This window comes from Taudactylus pleione, unplaced genomic scaffold (assembly GCF_031769625.1).
Source record: "Taudactylus pleione unplaced genomic scaffold, aTauple2 ptg000306l, whole genome shotgun sequence".
Lineage (NCBI taxonomy): Eukaryota > Metazoa > Chordata > Amphibia > Anura > Myobatrachidae > Taudactylus > Taudactylus pleione.
In genome coordinates, this window is record NW_028284707.1 from 6,876,142 (window position 1) to 6,893,250 (window position 17,109).

Below are 17,109 nucleotides of genomic sequence, written 5' to 3' on the forward strand. Positions count from 1 at the left end.
CCTTTTCAGATAGCCAATGGTGGATGAGATTGCTCTGAGATTCAAACCTTTTTTACATATAGGGCAGGACGTAACAGGATCCAAGTATTTTTGAGTACAAACTTGTCCCTAAAACTTGCAAATGTAATAGGGTGCGAGTTTAAGGGTCCCAGTTTGACTTTCATGTGAGTGCATGCGAGTTAAATTGCAGGTAAACTCACACCTTGTAAAGCAACTTTCAAGTTACACAGAGGCATGCACAGATCAGTGAGATCTGTGCATGCTTCTGTATGAGAAAAGCTATAAAATATTTAAAATAAAAAAAAATAATGTGGGGTCCCCCCTAAAAAGCACAACAAGCATCAGGCTTTTCTGAGCTGGTCCTAGTTGTGAAAATACAGGGGGAAATAAATTGTAGGGGTCCCTTGTATTTTCGTAAACCAGCACAAGGCTCAGTGAGCCAGTTCTGGTTGTGCAAATATGGGGGACAAAATGAGTAGGGGTCCCCCATATGAGCCACAACCAGCACCGGACTAGCAGTGGTGTAATCCCACAGATGTCAGGCCCGCTTTATGGGGTCCTTTGGCCAAAGCATTAGCACCCCATGCTAGTCAGCCCAGGTCTAGGATGCCTGGGAAGGTGGTGACCCCCAATAAAGGGGTCCCCCCTCTCCAGGGCACCCTAGATGGAGGGTGCAGGGTTGATTGTGTTAAAAATAAAATAAATAATATTGTTCTTTACAGGAGAACTAGAGGCCCCAGCAAGCCTCCCTCGCATGCTGTTATTTGGAGAAACACATTAGGGGCCCGCTGGTACCTCTAGTTCACCTGCAAAAGTAATATTAAAAAATGACAGGACACACACTTGGAAGGTTTTTATTATTTTCTTACACATGCACTCACTCATATACTCACTCACACTCACCTGCACTCACACTAGCGCTGGTCTGTCCCCTTGTCCAGTAGAATCCAGATTGGGATCTAAAGAAACCTATACCTTGGTTCTGGTCCTCTTTGTTCCATGTAGGCATCCTTGGTTTTCGTAAAATAATGATAAGAAAAAAAACTCAGACCAACGGCCATAAATACCATCCTCTAAGGATGGTACTTTGCGTATGACGTGACAGCTGCTGCTTTTCCCATAGAAATGCATTGGCAGAACGTTCATTGGCTGGGAGAGACGAGTCTCCGTCTCTCTCAGCCAATGAGCGGTTCCCACCATTGACTTCAATGGTGGGAATGCACTCTAGTAATCTAGCGGTTCCCACCATTGAAGGCAACAGTGGGAACCACCCATTGGCTGAGAGACATGTTTGTTATTGACACAATCACCATTTTCACATTTGGCATGCCACACTGATGATATGGCGATATGGTCATAATGTCGACAATGCATTTCTAAGGTATCCCTAACTCTAACTCTAAACATAACACTAAACCTTAATGGCAAAGTCAACATTTTCACTGTCGTTTTTTTATCCATGTCGACAGTCTCCAGATGTACGACATGTTAGATGTCAACATTTTAACAGTATTGACATCATTACCGTTGACATTCTGTGGTTGATATTATGAATGTTAACATAATAAAAGTTGATGTGTTGACTGCATCCTTTCCCATGTGCAATAGAATTATGTAGATAGCCACAAAAACTTATACTGTTATAGAGTAGATTATAATGTTCCTGCACACCGCAAACACAGGTAGACCTTAAGGTGCGTATCCACTACACGATATTAATGGACGAATGAACGATAACGACATTGTTATCGTTCAGTCGCTCATTAATCGTGCACAAATCGTGCACTATAATGTCGGAAACAACCAGCGATACGCGCTCCCGCTGGTCGTTTCCGACATCCATCATCAGCTGAACATGCCGGCCAGTCTGCCGATAATGACAGATTGACCATGTTCAGGGATGACGTCGGGTGCCTACACTGAACGACTAATCGTGCAGTGTAGGCATGCAGGGCGATGGGGAACGATGTTACGATTATGATGTCATAATCACACTGTCTTCCCTGGGTCGCGAAGTGGATACGCACCTTTAGTACTGCTAGTAATTGACAAAGGAAAACATAATAAAATATTCGTAAAAACATTTGAGGGCTACAAATAAAAAATAAAAAATTGAGCGGACATTTCTTTTAAGCTATGCTTAAAACATTTTTTTATTTATTCTTCGTAGAAAGTGTTAATCCGGCACTGCAATCCCTTCGGTAATATATTCCTAGCACACATAATTATCCTTCACCATCCGTCATGTTTTATTGGGGAACTGGTTTGTACACTCGTTATTTTGCAGTTTATGTTCTTGATAAATAGCGTAAGGAAAGGGCACAACTTGGCTTTTTGTTCTTCAAATGTCTTCTGTAAAGGGTATAATATTTCCTCAGTCTGTTTTCTTTCCATCCATCACCATTTACCCTAAAAGAATATGAAATGGGAGACGGAAACAAGACTGTTCTTTTGTAATAAAAACAGAACATCGTAAACCAAAATAATTCCTGATAGGAGAAAAATTCTAAACTGATTTTATACCATTTGCAGCTAACATAATACTGTACATATCAGATGATGAAATAAAATATATATGGTACCTCCACCTAATAGATATAGTGTTTGCCATATTGCTGGACCTTTTTAAGAAATATTGTTCTCTTATGATAAAGCACTCAACAACAGTCATAACCATATAATAAATGTCAGAATTTTACGTACCTAAACTGAAATTGTATAAACAAATTGAACAAAATAAATTCCACTTAATATAGAAGCGTTATTCGCATCAATTTCCTAGAGGAAAAAAGAAAAAAAAAAAAAGTGCTTTACTAGTGTTAGAACAACAAACTACAATACTGATCATTTTAAAATGTCATAACAATTATATCACACGGCTGCTGAAACATAAAATGACATAAAAAACCACAATAATGCTTAAAAATCTATTTTCCAATTTATAAACTTTTATACTGTTTTATATTATAAAAATAATCAATAAAACATCCAGTGATATCACTAAATGTGGCAAATGACCTCTCTAATAGACAGCATATATCATGATTAGTATGTTAATATGCAAAGTCCCGCTTATTAAAATCATTTGCATTTGTGCCTCAAGGAGTTAATCAATTTTCAATATCTTATATGAGAATCAAGCAAATGCTTATTTTTAATAGCTTCCAATAATCCGCTCAAAGAATGAATCCCATCCAATAGACAGTGAATAGTGTTAGTCGGAGGTTAGTATATTTGGGGATGGGTACAGGACACCGACGCTCCGCATCCTGGTGGTCACAATCTCAACGCTGGCATCCCAACAGGGTTCAGATACCGACACTTGTCAGTCAGTATTCTAACCCTCCCCCTCTCCCTATCCATAACCCTCCCTCCCCTGTGCCTAAACCTAACCTCCCCCTCCCTGCACCCTAAACCTGACCCTCACACTCTCCCTACCCATAACCCTCCCTTCCCGGTGCCTAAACCTAACCTCCCCCTCTCCCTACACCTAACCCTCCCTCCCCTGTGCCTGAACCTAACCTCCCCCTCCCTGCACCCTAAACCTAACCCTCCCACTCTCCCTACCCCTAACTCTCCCTTCCCGGTGCCTAAACCTAACTCTCCCTTCCCGATGACTAAACCTAACCTCCCCCCTAGTGCATAAACCTAACCTCTCCCTCCCAGCACCCTAAACCTAACCCTCCCCCTAAACCCAGTACTTACCATCAGGATGTTGGTGGTCCGGATGCCGACACCGGGATTCTGACAGGTGTCGGGATTCCAGTGCCGACATTCTAAGCACTGGCATCCCGACTGTCGGGATTTTGACCGGATCCCGTAAATTTATTATGCTCTATCCCTTCTGCAGAATTTATATTCTCCTTGAAGGATCTTCCACATGTGCTGTATTAGCAAGCAAGCAACTGGAGTGTATAGCAATAGAACCAGTCTCTTACCCCCCGACTGATGGTCTTTCCTATAATACGGTCATAAGGGGTGCTGCTGCTGTCCAGTAAGGGTTCAATCCGGAGAGTTGCAAAAATAAAGTTCCCAACAATATATCAGATTTTAGGAAGCTTCTTTTGCTCTTATACCTTCTATGGGAAATATAGCCTCCTTAAAGCATCTAACACATAGCTGTGTTAGTAGGCAATTAACCGGATTATAAAGCAAAGTAATCAGACTATTACCTCCCAACTGCTGGGGTTTCCTATAATGCAGTCATAGGGAGGGCTGCTGCTATCCTGTGTTCAGTACACATTCAATTTTGAGAGTGGTAATACAAAGTTCCCATCAGTGTTCTCACCAGGTCGTGACCATACTTAACGCATTTCTCCACCTCCATTAGTGGCTCAGCGGCTTCATCAGAAGTGTTTACTAATTGGCCCTTCTTATAGCATTGATTCATGAAGTCATCTACTAGTACTAGTGTTGGTAATTGAAATATGTACCTGCCCCTGATCCTTTATAACTATTGTAACCAGCTCTGAGCTAGCTTTGCTGATTAGCATGTTTGTGGAGAGTTCAATAGGAGCTAATGGAGGGGGGGGAGTGGGTACTAATTAACTGGGCCCAGGCTTGTCTAAGGGGCCCAATAGGGTGAGGTAGCCAGCACTTCAGATAGGCTGGTGCCTGAGGGCAGCCTGTACCTCTGGAACCCCCAGTGTGATAAAAATGGGGCTCGGACCGTGAGGTCATGCCCCCTCCGACAAGGGCATGCCCCCTTCTCCACAGTGCGCAGCTCTGATGCGCGAACTATGGACCCAGCCAATCATTACTCCCCATACAAGGGTGTCTAATGAGGTAGGGACGCCACTGGGCACAGGTGCAATTTTGCCTTTTTAATTATTGTTGCTTTAAACTAATTGGCTAATTTGCAGTAAGTGCACCTATGCCTGCACCTTGCAGGCTATTGCATAATAATATTTTAGGGAACAAAATTAAACGTTATAAATAATTAATGAAGGGTACCCACAAGATCGCATATCGTATGCAAGGCAGACTACTGCATCTCTGCATAATTTGAGGTTTGTAAATGCATAAAATGAGGTTCTTTGCACCTGATCCTGTGCAGCACACGATGATAATGTTCATGTAGTTGAGCGAGGTTTTTGTTACTGCACGTGCATGAAAATCCTTAAAACCTCCTATGGTGCATGAGTTACAGAGAGCGCATGCACAAAGGCTCCGCTGCGATTGAGTCAAACAGTATCAGCGACGTCTAAGAAAAGTGCTGGGCGGTGACAGGGAGGTGGCTATTCAGGTATTTTTTTCACTGCATTCCTTGAGTGCAGTCTAAACACCAAGGAGTATATTTACTGAAAGTCGATTTTATTTGAATTTTTGGTCGATGTTGGGTAAATTTTTGGTCTATTGACCCTTTAGGGGTAAATAGACCCCTAAAGGGTCTATTTACTAAGCTGTGATAGGAGACAGAGTGAAAAGTGATAAGAAAGTGATAAGGTGCCAGCTAATCAGCTCCTGTCACCGCACAGGCTGTGTTCGAAAAATGACAGTTGGGAGCAGGTTGGCTGGCACCTTATCACTTTCTTATCACTTTTCACTCTGTCTCCTAACACTGTTTAGTAAATAGACCCCTAAATCACACAGTTACTATAACAGATGATTTTTGACATTGTGTAAAAAAATTATGTCAAAAATCATCTGCTAGTAACTAATTTATACCTTGAAATACAAAACCGATCAAAAAATCGATAAAAAATCGACCCAAAATCATCTAAAATTGACCTCTAGTAATGTATCCCTAAGGGTGCATACACACCTGTACGATATTGGCCCGATTTGGACGATTTATCTGTATCAGAACGACAACTCGGTCATATCATGCAGTGTGTATGGCCAATTTGCGCATTCCCGCGGTCGCATGCGCTATCGTGCGATTGGCTGTGCTGCACAATCACACAATATCGCATGTGAGCCTGTACAAGTTATTGAAGGACGGAACAGTGATTGTTCTGTCTTTCATTAAATCTTTTAAGTGTCTACCGGCAATCATGAGATGTCCAGGGTGAAGACAAGTCGCCCTGAACATCGGCACGATTTCCAGTCGTTTAGGTGTGTACCCACCTTATGAGTTAAAGTTCAGACAACACAGTCCCAGAGCCGTCTATCTGTATTCTAATGCCAAAGTACCCAAATGAATAAGTGCCAAGGTTCTCGACTCAGTGGGGTTCCGTTATGAAATAACATTATGCTGGGCTGAGTGTCGCTAGGCAATATGCACTCACAGAAATGTCCTCCGCTATAATGGAACATTACCTGCTCACCTCCTGGGTAGTGAAGCATTGGGGCCTCTCACTTGGCACGAGGGGCATTAATTAATCAGATGCTGGCTCTCATTAGCCGCAGGCCTGCGATCAGATGCAGGCCCTAACAGCATTCACCGCGGGGACTGGAGACAAGTCCGTATGTTCGTGTTCTGGCTGTTTCCAGCCCATCATCCGCATCAGCTCAGCCAGTTATAAAGCCATGAAATCTCCTTCCCTATGACCTGCAGTGAAACTTTGCAAATCTCGGCAGCAGATGCTATAGGATTCTGTCTCATTATGACTTGACAACTTACTCCTTTAATGGGATAGGCCAACACATGGTAGGAGACACTTATTAAAACAATGTGCATATGCTGGAAAAGATGTTTGCGGTCGCTCGTCATACTTCAGTGTGTTTATTATTTTTCATCGTAAAACAAAGTAGCATTTACTAAGCTACAAAAAGTAACCTTTTTTTTCTTCTTCTAATTAACACAGATCTAAACGAAAATAATCCAAAACAAAATAACACTGTATGGGATTCATATAAAGATCCGTTGAAGCCCAGGAGAATAAAGGAGTGGATCATTACTATAACAAAGATTCTGTACCCGCAGAACTTACCGACTGCAAAATAGGGTCACATTAGGCCACAGCTTGGCCCATCCAAGCTACATGCAGAACTGTCCAAATCATGCACATTCCTAACAGGCTGGTGCCCCCTTGCCATGACCCTTTAGGGTACCAAAAATCTGAATCATGAAAATTGGGACTGTTGTAGGTTTTTGGCCAACGCACGATTCTACAGCAGGATATCCAAATGAAAAACTGCTGTGATCAGCCCAAAACAGGCAGTTGCTTAGTAGGGTTTTCTTTTTAACACTATAAAATAACATTTTACCTTCAGTGACGTTAGCTGCATCCACCACACAGTGGGGGAGATTAATCAAATCTTGGAGAGAGATAAGGTGGAGAGCGATAAAGTACCAACCAATCAGCTCCTAACTGTCACTTTTCAAACACAGGGGCAGATGAAGCGGCATCAGCCCAAGTTATGTGCGCTGATACCTCTTCTCTCTTAATGGGGGCTGGGATAGAAGCACCAAGATAGAAACGCTGATGGGCAGGGCTATGTATGAACGGTCAGTTTGCCTGACCAGTCTGCCCACCGCAGCCATTGATATCGACAGCTGCAGCTGGTGATGCCCTATTCCCACAACAGGGTCAGCGCTGTCCCTGCTTCTGCAGATCCTGCACATGCTCAGTGGAGCCGGCCGGGAGTGAGACACAGCACTAGGCTGATGCTCTATGGTCTTTAGCGGGTATCGCCAGGGAGGGGGGAGTTTTCACTCCCTCGCTCCGGCCAATGAGATGTTAATAGTATACATCTCATCTTTAAAGCTTCCTGCTTCGCCTCTTTACACGATAAGTGACGCTTTAATATGTCTCCTCCTTAGCCTGTAAAGTGACAGTTAGAAGTTGATTAGTTGGTACTTTACAGTGGCGGACTTAGACCTCATGGGCCCTAAACAAGAGACCGATTTGGGGCCTCCTTCCTCAAACAATTCATAACACTATATTTCCATTCCTAATTAATTCCCCTTATATTATTTGTCATTTTTCCTCTTTATACCCAATGTTTTAAAACTTATCAATTCAAGAATATCCTGCCAAATTAGGGACAGTTAGGAGTAGCAACGTCTCCTACTCTCTTGCATGAGGAGGGCTGCCACTGTTCAGTCGGGCGAGTCTCAGCGGCTGTGCAATGGAACTGGCAGGCGCCGGGACTAGCGCATTCGCTCAAGCTGCTGTGGCATCGCGCATGTGCGTAACACCGGCTTCTAGGGACTGCATCGGCAGTAGCCCCTAGAAGCCGTGTAGGGCTGCCCGAAAGGCAGAGCAGCCATTTCCACTGGAAGCCACTCTCTGCTAATCACAGGGGGAGAAAAGACCTTCCCCAGGGGCTGCCTGTCCTGTGTGTGATTCCAATGGGAAGCCGCTTCCAGTCACATTTTAGCCAGTGCAGTCACGAACTGCAGCTGGCTAACTGTGGTGACACATTTTACTGAGGTGGCTACAGCCCCTAGATAAAATCTGCCATTGCCAAGTTCCTTCAAAAACTGTGTGCAAGTGTACCTAGAAGAATTGATGCTGCTTTGAAAGCAAAGGGTGGTCGCACCAAATATTAATTTGATTTAGATTTTTCTGCTGTTCATTCACTTTGCATTTTGTTAATGGATAGAAATAAACTATTAGCACTTCTATTTTTGAAAGCATTCTTACTTTGCAGCATTTTTTCCGTAGCAGACCTCTATGGGCGGCAGCACCACTCACCCACGGCCCCCTGCATCTGGCTTTCCAGGCACCCTGCAGCCAGAATCCTAACAGCAGTGCCCGCTGCCCTCAAAGGCACCATGAGTAGAAAAGAAAGGGGAAAAAGGAATCTGTATATAGTGCACAGATATTAAAATATAGCCTTTATTGTGTTATTTAAAATGATGCAAATAATACAAAATCAAAGCAAAATATTTGGTTAAAAATATAGAAAGAAATGTGTACAGTATGAAAAGAATTTTGGTGATTAAAATAAATTAAAAATAAATTATTTTAAATAGTCGAGTGTCTTGTTTTCATGTCTTACAATAAAGAGTTAAATCTATCTTAATATTGATGTCTGGTTTTATTGTAATTTAATTCTATATAGTGATAAAATCACACACGTTTATAGCTGCTATTCTCAAAGCATATCTCAGATTGACTCCAGCTAGTTGAAAGTGTTGCCCATAATGAAGGTAACTATGTGTCTCTTATACCCCTTTTACACCAGAGCAAAAACCTGGGTTTTTGCTGGGTCTACCCGGGTCGCAACTCAGTGTAAAAGGGTCCCTGAAAAATAACCTGGGTCAAGTGACCCTGCAATCCAACCCAGGTAGCTACCAGGGTTGGACCCAGGTAATGGTGCAGTAGTGTAAATGGTGCAACCCAGGTTATCTGATCTGAATCATGCCTAAAATGAGCTGATTGGTGGTTGTGGAGCAGTCACCTCCCACTTTTTATGACCTCACAGGTTTAGCAGGGCAGACCTGAGTTCAGTGTGAACAGGGCTGACCTGGGAGTAACCCAGATCAAAGGTGCAGTGTAAATGGGTCTGACCTGGGTCTGACCAGGGTTGGAACCATGTCCAAATACCCAGGTCGGACCTGGGTTTTTGGTGGAAAATAGGTATTATATTGAAACAGTAGTTCACTGTCTGTATTAGATACAATTGTAGCTTAAGTAGAAAGGATACATTTACTTCTAGTACAGTTATCTCAGTTCTTACATTCCCACACCACTTTTTACTCAGTGGATTATTTGATAATAGTATATCAGATGTGGGATGTATGTACTTGAAATTTGTGTATAGGGTAATGATATATACAATAATCTACATCTATAGCATATCAATTATTTAATATACAATATACATATAGTTGCAATTCATATAATTTTGTGATGATAAGATAGTAATGAGATCTTAGGTGATCAGATACCATATATTCAATATATATATTTAGAATTACAGTTCATACAATCTCATAAGAGTACAATGCTGGTTAAATCATATGGAGATGATATTATTTCAGCTCATATTATTGCTAGATAGTCAGTATATTGCTAGATAATTAGTATAGCATAGATCTATACTATAGTAATTATATGAATTGCAACTGTATGTATATTGTATTTTAAATAATTGATATGCTATTGATGTAGATTATTGTATAAATACAGTTTGAAAGCATTTTAGTGCTCAATATGTTTTAAAAAAATAGTAATAAAAAGCTTCCAAAATGTGGAAAAAGAAATGCTAAAAAACAAAAAACTGCAATAGAGCTTTAAAGACAAATACATGTAGAAAAAGCAAACTAAAAAAACATTAATGTGCTTTATCTTCATGGCTTGTTCAGATAATTTTTTTTGCAGAAGTGCTAAATACAATGCAAATCACTCTGAAAATTGGGATCATTGGGGGTCATTCAGACCCACTCGCGAGCGTCAGTACGCTCGCAAGTGGGTCGATGTTCCCCACTGCGCATGCGCACGACGGAGGGAGCTCCGTCGTGCGCATGCGCGAGACCCGGCGAGCGAAGGACTTTTTATCGCTCCGGGTCTCGCACCAAAGGGGGCGTGCTGTCGATGTTGATTGACAGCACGCCCCCTTTGGTGGGCGTGCCGGGGGCGTGCCTGCCAGACGGAGGTGTTCCCATGGGAACGCCTACCGTCTGAAGCCGGCCCCACTGACATCACTAGCGATGTCAGTGTGAGTGATTTTGGCTCTGATAGAGCCAAAATCACTCCAGGGCTTGTGGTTGAGAAACCCGACCACAGGGTTTCACTCGCAAGTCCGATGGTCGCGATGGTCAAGACCATCGCGACCATCTTGTTGGACGCTCGTATATGCTATGGGTGGTGACCCACAGCTATACGAGCGTCCAGGAGGACGCTCCATTTTAATGGAGGAGGGCCCTGATTCAGAGCTAGCGCTCTGGTCAGAGCGTCCAGCTCTGAATCAGGGCCATTAATCCATGTGCTTGAACACCCCTGCTCAAGGTAGAAATCAGCAGCATGTCAGCATTCATAATGTCTACATTGAAATTGTCAACACATATTCAACACGTCAAATGTCAACAAGTGAAAATGGGGTTAGGGTTGGGGTTATGCTGCAATTAGGATTAGGGTTAAATATGAATATCAACATTACATATTAAACCTCTTGCTCTGATACATGCTTAATATACATATTTTCCTAAAATGTTTCTTCCTAACGCATACTGATTAATATGGTTAGTAAGTATAGACACTTACATGTGCGACTGCAACAGAATAATGTGGAGATAAACATATATTTACAAAAATATACATTTATAAGGTTTTTTAGTTGGTGTCTTTGGTTTCTTAAGGGTATATTTACTAATCGATGTTTGATTGATTTTAATTCGATTTTGTGCTACAGTGTCTAAAACACAAATTCACTAACCGATTTTTTTTACATTGTTTAAAAAGTAACGATGGGAAAATCATCTGTGTGATTTAGACACTGAAAAAGAAAATAGAATTTAAATTGATTAAAAAATCGATCAAAATCGACCTTTAATAAGTATACCCTTTAATGTTTTGTGTCATTTCCATAAGTCCAGCCATGGAGGTTCACAGTGATGGAAGTTCCACACTGACTGATTACTATGAGGGCCCCTTAGAAGGTTAGTTTATATCAGAGACATAACTGACATGTGAATTCTCGTAAATGTCCCATGGGGTCTGGAAATATTAGTGAATCCTTTCTTGTTCCATGGTGATGTAGTCATGTGACCGGTTGCCTCGCAATCCCTACAGCAGAATGCCGGCTGGGGATTTATGATAGGCGTCAAAATACCGACGCCTATCATGAAATCCCGACGCATTTCAATCCCATTCCCCGTGGTGAAAATCCGATCATACAATGTCATTTCATACTTTATTATTTTCACTTACAACACTCTCTCTAACAAATAAATTACTATTCCCTATATCCTTCCGTGAATTAATATTTTGATTGATGTGTGTCAGGGAACCCCACATATTATATATTTTTTTTTTACATGAGGGCAGAATTAATCTTGGTGTGAATTCAGTATTAAATTGAGATTTGTTTACTAACAGAGGGCACTGTAAGTCTGTAACACATAGCAACCAATCAGACGTTTGCGTTCATTGGGGAACATGCACCAGCATGCTATAAGCTAATTGCTGATTGGCTGTTATGAGTTGATTCCTGATAATGGAACCAAACAGCTGCATATTGTATTATATCCCTGTATTATTTTATGGATTTGTATTACTGTATCTCTATCTTCTTTTGGATACTCTTTAATCTTCATTTTCACAGCTATGCTTCAGATTCACAACCTGAATGATGATCCATTAACTGTACAATTTTCCTCCAGAAAATGTCATTTAGTTTATGGAATCACCGGTGGCAACCTATTGTAAGATAAGTTTATCCTCTTTACCCTGTAAGAATTACACATGAATTAAACACGTATGCAGCCAGCATATTTCTGTAACAAAATACAATGTCACATGGAAAAAATAATTTTGAACTTCAGTGCTTTAAAATGAAATGACTGTTTCAGTGTTTATTCAGTAAAATGAGAGAATTCGTCAACTTTTGCAAAGCATTGTATATAAATCAATAGGCTGGCTAGTTGCGATTGAGGGCTGTGCATCATCCGAATAGATCACTATTCACTGTACCGTAGACACCTGGAGAAGTTAGAGATGTGCGCCGGACCATTTTTGCTGGTTTGGGTTCTAATTTTTGTCAAGTTTTGGCAGAGCCGTCCCTAAGTAAATTAGTGCCCTAGGCAAGGTTTTGGGTGGTGCACCCCCTCCCCATGGGATCCTGAAAAGGGGTGTGGCCTCACGGAAGGGACCCTCACCCAGCACAGCACCCCTTTATCCCAGCACAGCACGGTATCATCACCCACCCTCACCCAACACCCCTTTCCTATCAGTGAGCACCACAGCACCCCGGCCCTCTCCCAGGTCCAAACTTACTATACTTGATTCGTAGCCTGCAGAGCTGTCTGACTCAAGATGCAGCAGGCCGCGGGTGGCGGACCCGGTTTTCCTGTCTGAAGCTGGCAGGGCGCAGCTGTGTGTGATGATTGCTGGAGGCGGAGCCCAGAGCCATAAGTTGTTACTCACTACACTGAGCTCCGCAAAGGCCCATGGTGCAGCAGCCCTCCCGTGACCATCACTTAAAGTCCTTAATGAGCCCCTGCCCATGCGCAGAAGCTCATTCTTATTGTGTGACACCTCAGGGCCTGCCTGGGGCTAACCTTTAGCCACCGTCCAGGTTCTCTGTCCCCTCAAACTGCCGCCAGCTGTTCTGCTGCTGCCCGCTCACTGTTTGTTGCTGCCAGGTCCGATCGGAGCAGCGGCAGTAGCAGATGTCAGAGTCTCTGCCCAGCCGGCAGCAGGTGCCCCAGCAGTGCCTGCACCAAACCTCCACCAGCCCTAGGCATTTGCTTAGTTTGTATATATACCTAGGGCTGGCTCTGGGTTCTGGTTTTGTTTTTGACAAAAAAAAGCTAAAATTACATAATTTTAGCCTATTTTTGTTCCTAGAGTATTATTAACCTCAGTAATATTAATTTCCACTCATTTTCAGTCAATTTTGACAACCTCACAGCTCACAATATTGTTTTATCCAGTTTAGGCAAAAAAGGTTGCACCGAGCTAGCTGGATGAGTGGCATGCTCAGTCATGAGAGGCAGAGGAAGAAGCCACACTGACAATTGCAGAACCACCACTCATAAATAAAGGCCAATGCCTCAGTCTTTACTTGCCACTACATGTGGTCAATGGCATGTTGGCAATTTTATGTTTTTCTGCACCACACTTTCCCTTTATTAGATGTGTTTTTTTCTTTAGCACTATATATTGTTTTTTTTAAAATTTTAGATGCCCTGACTTAGGCCCTCTATGCCCTTGAGCATTGGCTTTCGTAGATGACATTGAAGAGCTAGCATTGTCATCATGACTGGTGGCAGCAGCTGCAACAACAGTATTTTGTTGCTCTTCTCTAAACTGAACGTTATCCATTTTTCAATTCGCAGATCACTGCATGGCTTATATATGCACATGAACACAACGCACTAGGGTAAAGCACACAAAACGGTACAAACAAAAAAATGTCATTCATTTTTTTTATGTTGTAGCTCTATTCAAACTGTGTGGAGCCACGGGCCTTATATATACACATCAACAAAGCGCACTAGGATAAAACACACCAAACAGTACAAACAATAGAATTTAAATTATTTTTGGGATCTTTTGATCCCGCAGCTCTATTCAAACTGTGTGGATGCACAGAGTTTATATATGCACGTCAACAAAGCAAACTAGGGAAAAGTACACCAAACAATACAAACAATAGAATTTATTTATTTTTAATTTTGTTGTTGTTGCAGCTCTATTCAAACTATGTGGAGTCATGGGGCATATATATGCACATGAATGTCTTTACTGATAGACACAGCACAGCCTATATACAGCAGAGTACAGGACAGTATACAGCAGCGTGCACCCCCTATACACATTGACTAAGAGCAGCACAGTCACTTGTGAGTCTGTACACAGCACAGCCTATACAGCAGAGTACAGCACAGCATACAGCAGTGTGCACCCCCTTACACATTGACTAAGATCAGCACAGCCACTTGTGAATATGGACAATGCACAACCTATACAGCAGAGTACAGCACATCATACAGCAGCGTGAACCCCCCTATATACACATTACACACTGACTAAGAGCAGCACAGCCTTTACTGAGTCTGGACACAGCACAGCCTATACAGCAAGGTAAAGTACAGCATACAGCAGCATGCCTGACAGGGAAATGGTGCCGAGTCCCATCCGCGGCACCTTATATAAAATCCAAAACCCGCGAGAATCAGACTCCGCGAGGATGATGTTTTGCCTCAAAGTGGAATCCGAGTCAGATGGTAAGACCTGAGCCGACGCTCCGATTGACTCGGCTTCCTGAAGTTTCGTGCGCTCATCTCTAGTAAAAACTTATACTCTGATGTAAACATTTTTTAAAGAGGCGACTCTGTGAAATGAGGCTACAGTATGTGATTTAGATAGTTAAGTTTTATGTTTATAATGAACAAAACTATGTGCAAATGTATATGTAAGCAGTGTCGGACTGGGTCATGAAGGGCCCACAGGGGAATGCAATGGCAGGGACCCACTGAAGGGGCGTGGTCAGTCTTGGGTAGGTGTGGCCATTAATTAGAGGGGTGTGGTCATCCCAGACTATTACAATATCAATAATCTGTGACCCTTTTAATAAGTGGCTGCAGTTCCCACTCCCCCATAAAATCTGGCACCCCAGTGAGAAAGAGAGTTTACTGGCAGTGGTTCCCTATTAGAAATGCTATCTGCTAATCACGGACAGACAGGCAGCCCCAGGGGGAGGGGGGTGCTTTCTCCCACTGGGACTGCCAATCCAGACCGCAATTAGCAGAGAGTGATTATAATGGGAAGCCACTCCTCTGCTTTTCGGTGAGCCCTACCCAGCTTCTAGTGGCTGCAGCTGATGTAGTCCCTAGAGGCCAGCATTTGTACATGGAATGGGTATGAAATACCGGCAGTCGGGAAACCGACAGCGGCATCCCAATGGTCGGTAAAAAGACAAAGTTAAAAACTAGCGAACTTGACTCTGGGGGGGTTCCCAAGTATGCCCCAATTGTTTTTTTCATTGCAGGTGCTTGCGCAGGTGGATTTTTCACGATTTTTCCAAATTCACTTTAGCAACTTTTATATATGCTGACCCCCATTTTCAAGTACCCCAAATTTATTTTATGCAAAAAATACTCCTGAATACTATTCTGCATCACGTATAGGAAAACGCTATTTAGCAGCTATTGAACACCAAATACCTTCAGCAAGCCAAATCGGGGGGTACCATAGCTAAACCCCATATTAGAGCATCTTTTGTGGGGTGTCAGGCTGATTTCCCCAAATCTGACAGTACTTTCCGCCTGTTTAAGATTTGCCGGTTTCACGTTTTCGCGTACTTTCAAATTGAATACGGGGTAAAGCGGGCACGAGCGCGATACTTTTCCGCCTACAAAACAGGCGAAGAAGGCGGAAAGTCCGGGATTCAAAAAAGTATCGCGGCTTGGCTCAAATTGAATACGGCTCATAGCCTGATGACTGTATCTGCACTCCTGGGTACCGGGTGAGAAATAATGCTGCTACCCTGAAAGCTCATCATAGAGACTCCTGGTTTAAAATATCATCAGGTAACAACATTGTGCAGCAGAGTTGCAAGATGCCGCCTGTTGCAACATCTCACCACTCCAATCACACTTTTATGTGACTTTTTCTTTTGCCATGTATTAGATAGGGGCAGCATGGTTGGTGTAATGGTTAGCATTACTGCCTCACTCCCCACTATGGCGCTAACTGGTAGAGTTTACATGTTCTCCCCTTGCTTGTGTGTGTGTCTTCCAGGCGCTCCGGTTTCCTCCTGCAATCCAAAAAATTAACCCTAGTGTGCATGTACATGTGGTAGGGAATGTATATTGCAAGATCCACTGGAGCAATGACTGACGTGAATGGCCAAATATTCTCTGTGTGCGCTATATAACTAATAAATAAATATTATCGCTAACACATTGACTGTTTGCAATACCCTGTGCACAACTTAATAATACACCCAGTGGTCCACTTGTATTTATAATACATCTGTAAAATAAGTTTGCATAATCAATTTTGTTGGTGGGGGCCCACACAACCTAGTTGCCCCAGGGCCCACCACAAGCCCTAATTCGGCCCTGTCTATGCTTGCTGACGCAAATTATTTCATTGCTTTTTAATCCTTTATATTATATTTTTGGGAGACACACTTAAAGTGCATGTCAGCAAGCATAGACAGAGTGTGATCTGAGGCTGTATGTGACACTGGCTGCTTGCATTTTTAATAACCAGCCAAGTAAATATAAATCCATTAATTCCAATCACTACCAACCTTATTGGTTTAAGAATAAGATGTCTTCCAGTCTGCTGGGTGTGTGACTGTGGTCCATGGATGCTGTGTCCCAGGCTCCTCTCTGTGTCTGCGCTCCTCCCCCTGCTGATGTCATCGATGGAAGCAGTGTGCAGCTGCTGTCAATCACAGGCTTCACAAATGGATCAGCCCGCCTCTTCCCACCTCCTCCCGCCCCCCCCCCCCCTTCCCCCGACGTCACCACTGCTGGCGTCAGTGTATCCAGGAGAGCATGAGCAGCAAGTGGTAAGCAAGATCCCCTCCCTTCCCCTC

General features: G+C 42.8%; 1 long non-coding RNA gene across 1 annotated transcript; it reads right to left on the reverse strand.

Moving 5' to 3' along the window:
• Positions 1–2,192: 2,192 nt before the first annotated feature.
• LOC148511475 (uncharacterized) lies at positions 2,193–16,884 on the reverse strand. The gene is made up of 3 exons (XR_015868727.1): positions 16,819–16,884; positions 2,704–2,778; positions 2,193–2,409 (listed from the first exon to the last, which is right to left on the reverse strand). It is a non-coding gene; the product is annotated as an uncharacterized LOC148511475 (long non-coding RNA).
• Between the last annotated feature and the right edge of the window lie 225 nt (positions 16,885–17,109).